The sequence below is a fragment of the Physeter macrocephalus genome, chromosome 18, assembly GCF_002837175.3.
Source record: "Physeter macrocephalus isolate SW-GA chromosome 18, ASM283717v5, whole genome shotgun sequence".
Lineage (NCBI taxonomy): Eukaryota > Metazoa > Chordata > Mammalia > Artiodactyla > Physeteridae > Physeter > Physeter macrocephalus.
The window spans coordinates 77320150-77326509 of record NC_041231.1 but is presented as its reverse complement, the minus strand read 5'-3'; positions in this window follow the sequence as shown (position 1 = coordinate 77326509).

The following is a 6360-nucleotide window of genomic DNA, read 5'->3' as shown; positions in this document are numbered from 1 at the left end:
GTGTTCCCTGCATCGGCAGGCGGACTCTCAACCACTGCGCCACCAGGGAAGCCCTCAATATTCTTTAATAACCTAAATGGGAAAAGAATTTGAAAAAGAGTGGATACATGTATAAGTATAACTGAATCACTTTGCTGTACATCTGAAACTAACACAACATTGTTTATCAACTATACTCCAATATAATATAAAAATTTTAAAAATAAATAAATTTTAAAAAATACCTCTTTTTTTGGCCGCCCAGCATGTGGGATCCAAGTTCCCTGACTAGGGATCAAACACGCACCCCCTGCATTGGAAGTGGGAAGTGCAGAGTCTTAACCACCCCCTCATTCTTCTACTTCCTAAAATGGGTATAATTTCTGCCTTGATGGACTCACATGAGATAATGGCCATGAAAGGGTTTTGTAAGAATAAGGACATGGGAATATGATCGTTTATCATCAACCCACCACCATCCCCCACTAGCATTATCACCATCTCCAAAACCATCAAAGACCTTGAAGAAAGAAAACTTCCAATTTTGTCGAAAAGGTCTGTCCCCCTTCTTCCTGGAGGAAGCTGGGCCGGGAGAGGAGCCAAAGTACAGATGTGTAGGTATGGTCTTCCTTTCCCTCCTGTCCCTTCCTGAGGAGCTGTGATGGTCAGTGTCATCCCTGGGCTGTGGGTGGAACGTGTATTGAGTATGTATGTGCATCACGCCTGTGAGTTCATGATCTCACTCAATTCTCATCATCGCTCTGCAGGGGAATGATTATTATGACCTCTGTACAGATAAGGAAACTGAGGTTTAGAGGGGTTAAGCAACTTACCCAGAATTACAGCAGATAAATGGCCGAGTCTCCCCCTCAGACCTGCCCCTCCCTCAGGCTTTCCCCTTATCTGTAAGTGGCAACTGCCTCTCTCTAGTTACTTCTGGCCAAAATCCTAGAATTTATCCTTGACCTCTCTCTTCTTATCACAGTTCACTACCCACATTCGTAAATCCTGGTGGCTCTGCTTTCAAAATATTCAGAATCTCCCCACTTCTCACCAGTGCTGCCCTGACTACCCTCATCTGAGCATTTGTCATCTTTCACATGAATTATTGTAATAGCCTCCTAACTGGTGTTCCCGTTTCTCTTTTCGACACAGTGACCAGAATGATCTTTCTAAAACATGAGTCAGTTCCTGTCCTTTTGGCTCCCTTTTCATTCAGAGTTAAAGCCAAAGGCTTTAATTGTGACCTGTAAGGCCCTCGGTGTCTGACCTCCCCCTGGCTTCCTGATTCAACTTCTAGTCCTTTCTTCTCTCACTCTGCCTGCCCCACTGGCCTCCTGCTGCTCTTAACTGTGCCAGACATGTTTCCGCCTCAGGGCCTTTGCACATACTATTGCTCCTGGCTACAAAGCTCTTTCTCCAGGTATCCACATGGCTCCACCTCTCACCTCCTTTAAGTCTTTGCCCAGATGTTACCCATCCATCCTATTTAACAGTACATTCCCTCCACCCCATCTCCTGCTGCCTTCTCTCCATCCCCTCCTCTGCTTTATTTATCTCCTCAGCAAATCCTTCTGACAGGCTATGTATCTTCCTTCCTTATCTTGCTGATTATCTGCCTCCCTCACTAGAATGTAAACTCCATGAGAGTAGGGACTTATGTCTATTTTGTCTGCTGCTGTGTCCCTAGTGCTCGGCAATAAACATTTCTTGTCAGAATAAATAAATAAATAAAGGTTCTGTGATGGGATCCAAACCCAGGCCTGCTTGTCCTAGAGCCTGTGCTACTGAGCCCCAGAACTCCGTGGATCCAAACACATTCCTAGGATGTGTGTGAGTCCTGCGGGCCACAGTCAACAGGAGAGAGGCATTTGGAGGGGAGGAACTGACCACGCTGAGCCTAAGGGAGGGGAAGTCAGGTTCCCTCTGGGAACCTTCAAAGTATGTAATCTCGAGAGAACTGAGAGAACCGTGGAGGCCTGCCCAAGTGCTGACCTAGATCTGCAATGCTGTGACCTTGGGTAAGTTGCACCCCATACCTCCCAGCTCAGTTTCCACTGCTGTGAGATCTTCCAGTTGTGAGATCCTTGGACCCTGGGTCTGGGGCCAGACGTCTGTCCCATCCCTGCTCCCTGAGACAGTAGGGGGCTCCAGGGGCCTGGGACAGTAAGGCAGGTAAAGGAAACAGGATGTCCTCTCTGGTAACAATAGGAAACCCCAGAGGGAGTTGGGAAGGGAGGTGGGGGAGGGGCGCAGCTGTGTTCAGGGCCTGGATCTGGTTTTAGTTTATTCTCTACCCCTCGTCCCACTCTGGGATTAACTCACTTCTTCATCTCCCTCCCACCTTCACCTGGGATTAATCCCATCCCCCGGCCTGCCCCAAGGCAGAAAAGGATTTCCTCAGCCTGTCCTGGAAAGATAACCATCCCTTCCGGCAACAAAGCCACTGGAGAGCAGTTCCTTCTAGTTCCTGATTTAGCCTTGTGTAATGGATCTTTCACGCAGGGTTCTGACCCCTGCCTCCAACACTCCGCTGGCCAGGGAGGAAACTGGTCAAACACCCTGTTCCTTAAAGGCAATTAAAAAAAAAAAAATGTGTTTGGGTGCCAACTCGTGAAGTTGAGGTCTGTGGGCTGAGCAGTAAGTGACCCCTGAGGTCCTCCTTCGTGATCCTCTCCCCAGATCCTCAGGGCCATACAGAGGTGTCCTGGGGACCCCCCCCCCCCATACATAGACATCATTTAATTGGGCCATTCATGTCAACAACAAGTGTGTACCTGGTGACGAGGACACAGGACTCACACACTAGCAGTCAGCAGCGTGACAGACAAACAGATGGGCAAACTGAGGATGCGGTGGTGAGAGCTGTTAATAGAGCTAATGGGTTCTCGCGAGACCTGTGAGCACTGGGCCTTCCACTCCTCCCACCCTTTTCTGCTGTCTCCATGCCGGGGTTCAAACCATTGTACTGCACAGCCACTCACTCTGCTTGGACCCAAACAGGGAGGTGAAGAGTGCTTCTGAAGGTCACTCCAATCTGGATTCACATGCCAGCTCTGGGACCCTCTCCGGGCTACTCTGGATGCCGGAGCAGACTGCACACTGTGCAACTGGGGGCAGGAGTGACCCCCCTGGAGTTGTGCTGTGCAGCGGGCCTCCTCCCTAAAATGCAAATCATCATAGAACCTGCCTCTGTCAGGAACAAGAGATGGGAGATTACCAAGTCCAGAGCTTGGCTTCTAGAAGGTGTTCAATAAACAACAGTTTCCTTCCTGATTGGGAGTGTGGGATTAGCAGATGCAAACTATTATATATAGGATGGATAAACAACAAGGTCCTACTGTATAGCACAGGGAACTATAGTCAATATCCTGGGATAAACCATAATGGAAAAGAATATGGAAAAGAATATATATATATGTACTGTATAACTGAATCGCTTTGCTGTACAGCAGAAATTAACGCAATGTAAATCAACTATATTTCCATAAATTTTTTTTTTTTTTTTGCCACACTAAGATGTGGGATCTTAGTTCCCCGGCCAGGGATCGAACTCACGCCCCCTGCATTGGAAGCGTGGGGTCTTAACCACTGGACTGCCAGGGAAATCCCAAAGATTTTTTTTTAATTTACACAAAAAAAGTTTCCTTCCTTCCATATTTTTGAGTTGTCTCTCCCAGCACATCCTATGTCTGAGGCCAGCCCTACGGGCTGCTCCTTGAAGACCTGCTATGAGGCACCCTGACACTCATGAACAGCTACTGAGAGCGGGTGCTGGGGCTCAGTTAACGCCTGAAGAAGCAATGGAGGTCTGCGTCCTGGCTCTGCCATGTTCCAGTGCCCTGTCATCACCCCTGGGGGACCAGCACTGGCCTGCAGCCCTTCCCTGTTGTGGGAGGTTGAGGGCAGTGCTGACCCCCAAAGAAAGATTCTGAGAAGAGGCCAGGGAGGCCCCATCCAGGGCAGGCAGTGCTGAGGGGAGCAGGTGCTGAGGTGCAGGTGTGGAGGCCAGCCGGGTATAGAACGTGTCGGTGCGGAAGGGCAGAGTTCCAGCCCTGTCCCCTATCACAACACCTCTCTGCCTGGGACTGTAGTCATTAATCTACCTGAGTGGGGCAATTTTAGGATTTGAGGCCTGAACGTGGCGACAACTAAGAGAAAACCGTGGGAACGGCGGGTCCTCTGAGGTTAGAGAGGGACGGTCCCCTCCCATGACCACCATTCCCCTGCCCTGTACCAGTTCCAGGCAGCGACAGACCCATGAACAGGCAATTGGGCCATAAGACACACACTAGACAGGCTCATAAGACACGAAGAAAAGGGGTCAGGGAGTTGGATGTTGCCTGAAAGAGTAACTAGAGCTGACAGGTGGGGCCCTTCCTTACCCACAAGAACAGTTGCTCTGGCCAGGGAGAGGGAAGCCCAGAGAGGGGCCCGTACAGAATGCAGCTCATTGTTCCCACGGAAACAACTGTGCCTTGCCCCAGACTCAGCTGACGGGCCCCGAGGTGGGAGGTAGGAGCCGTGTCCACTCTGCAAGCCCTCACAGGACTAGTCAGCTGTTGGAGCAGGACAGCTGCCCCCTGGACAGTGGGAGGGGAGGGCGTGGACCAAGGGCCAGGGGTAGGGGGTAAGGAGAGACGCGCCTGGCATAGTTGATGTGGGCACGGGGTAGGGGGAGAGCAGTAAACCCCCCAGGCCCCAGGAACAAATCTAACAAAGACTGAGCAAGACCCTCATGGAGAAAACAGATACAAATTCTTACATAGGGACCAAAAAAGAAGACCTCGTACATGGACGTGCCAAGGTAATGGTCGGGAAGGTATTGTGTTAAAAAGATGTTGGTTCTCCCCCAGATGAATCTGGAAATTCAACACGATTCCAACTAACCCAACAGTGTTGGGTTTTTCCTTTCTGGAATTGGGTAAGCTGATCATAAAATTTATATGGGAAGAAAAAGGGCCAAGAAGAGCCACGTGATCTGAAGAAGAAAAAGAAGAAGGGATACCAATTTGGCCTGAGAGGTACTACTCTGGCCAATCTGGTAATATGGGAATTAAAACTGTGGCAAAATGTAAGAATAGACACAGTGACTAAGGAACAGAATAGAGAGCGTAGAAACGGACCTAAGGATATATGGTGCAGAGGAGAAATTTCTGGTCAGAGGAGAAGGGACATACAGGATCAGAAATAGAACTGGGACAGTTGGCCATCTATGAGGGAAAGATAATATTTGATCCTCTGGCACATCAACTACAAAAGTAAATTCCAGTGGCATTAGAGACCTGAATGTGGAAAGTAAAACTATGAAATATAGGACATGATCTTTAGGAATTTGGGATGATAGAGAATTATTTGTTCTATAGATTTTTACAAATCTTTTTGTTAGGGTAATTTTCAAAATTACACAAAAATAGAGATAACAGTATAATGAACCCCCATGTATCAATCACCCAGCTTCAGTAATAACTAAAAACTTTTAAATAACAAAAGACACCACAGAGTGAAAGACAGTCCCCCACAGACTGGGAGAAGAGATTTGCAATCCACATAACTGAAAAAGATTTAGTATCAATCATAAATAAAGTACTTTTATAATCAGTAAGAAAAGGACACACACACACACACACACACACACACACACATCCCACAGAAAAGTGAACGGAAGATATGGGCAGGTCATTTCCTGAAGAGGAAACATGAGTGGTCCATAAATGTGAAAAGCTACTTATCCACCTTAGCTCATGGGGAAGTGCAAATTATATCCAGAAAGAGCTCTCATTTCACACCCCTCAGAAGCAGAAATTCATGGAGTATTGGACACAATTGTTTTAGAGGGCAATTTGGCACTATCTGGTAAAGCTGGAAACACACATTTCCTTTGGAACTCGGCAGTTCTACTTCTAGGTGTGACTCTAGTGGAATTCTCACAGATGTGCACAGGGAGACATGTATGAGGATGTCCTTTCATGGTTTTTGTAATAACAACAACAACAACAACTGGAAACAACTTCAATGTCTACCTACAGGAGAACAGAAATGTAAACGTAATCAAAGTGGAATACTATACAGCAGATAAAACGAATGCACTAACTCATGTATCAACAGGGATAAGTTTCAAAAATGTTATGTTAAAGTAAAACCAAGTGGCAAAAGAATATAGGTCAAATCATACCACGTATGTAAAAATGCAGGACACATGAGCAATAGGATATATTCTTGTGGATACATACCTACGTATGCCCACGTAGTAAAAGTAAAAACATAGATGGCTTCCCTGGTGGCACACTGGTTGAGAGTCCGCCTGCCGTTGTAGGGGACAAGGGTTCGTGCCCCGGTCCGGGAGGATCCCACATGCCACCGAGCGGCTGGGCCCGTGAG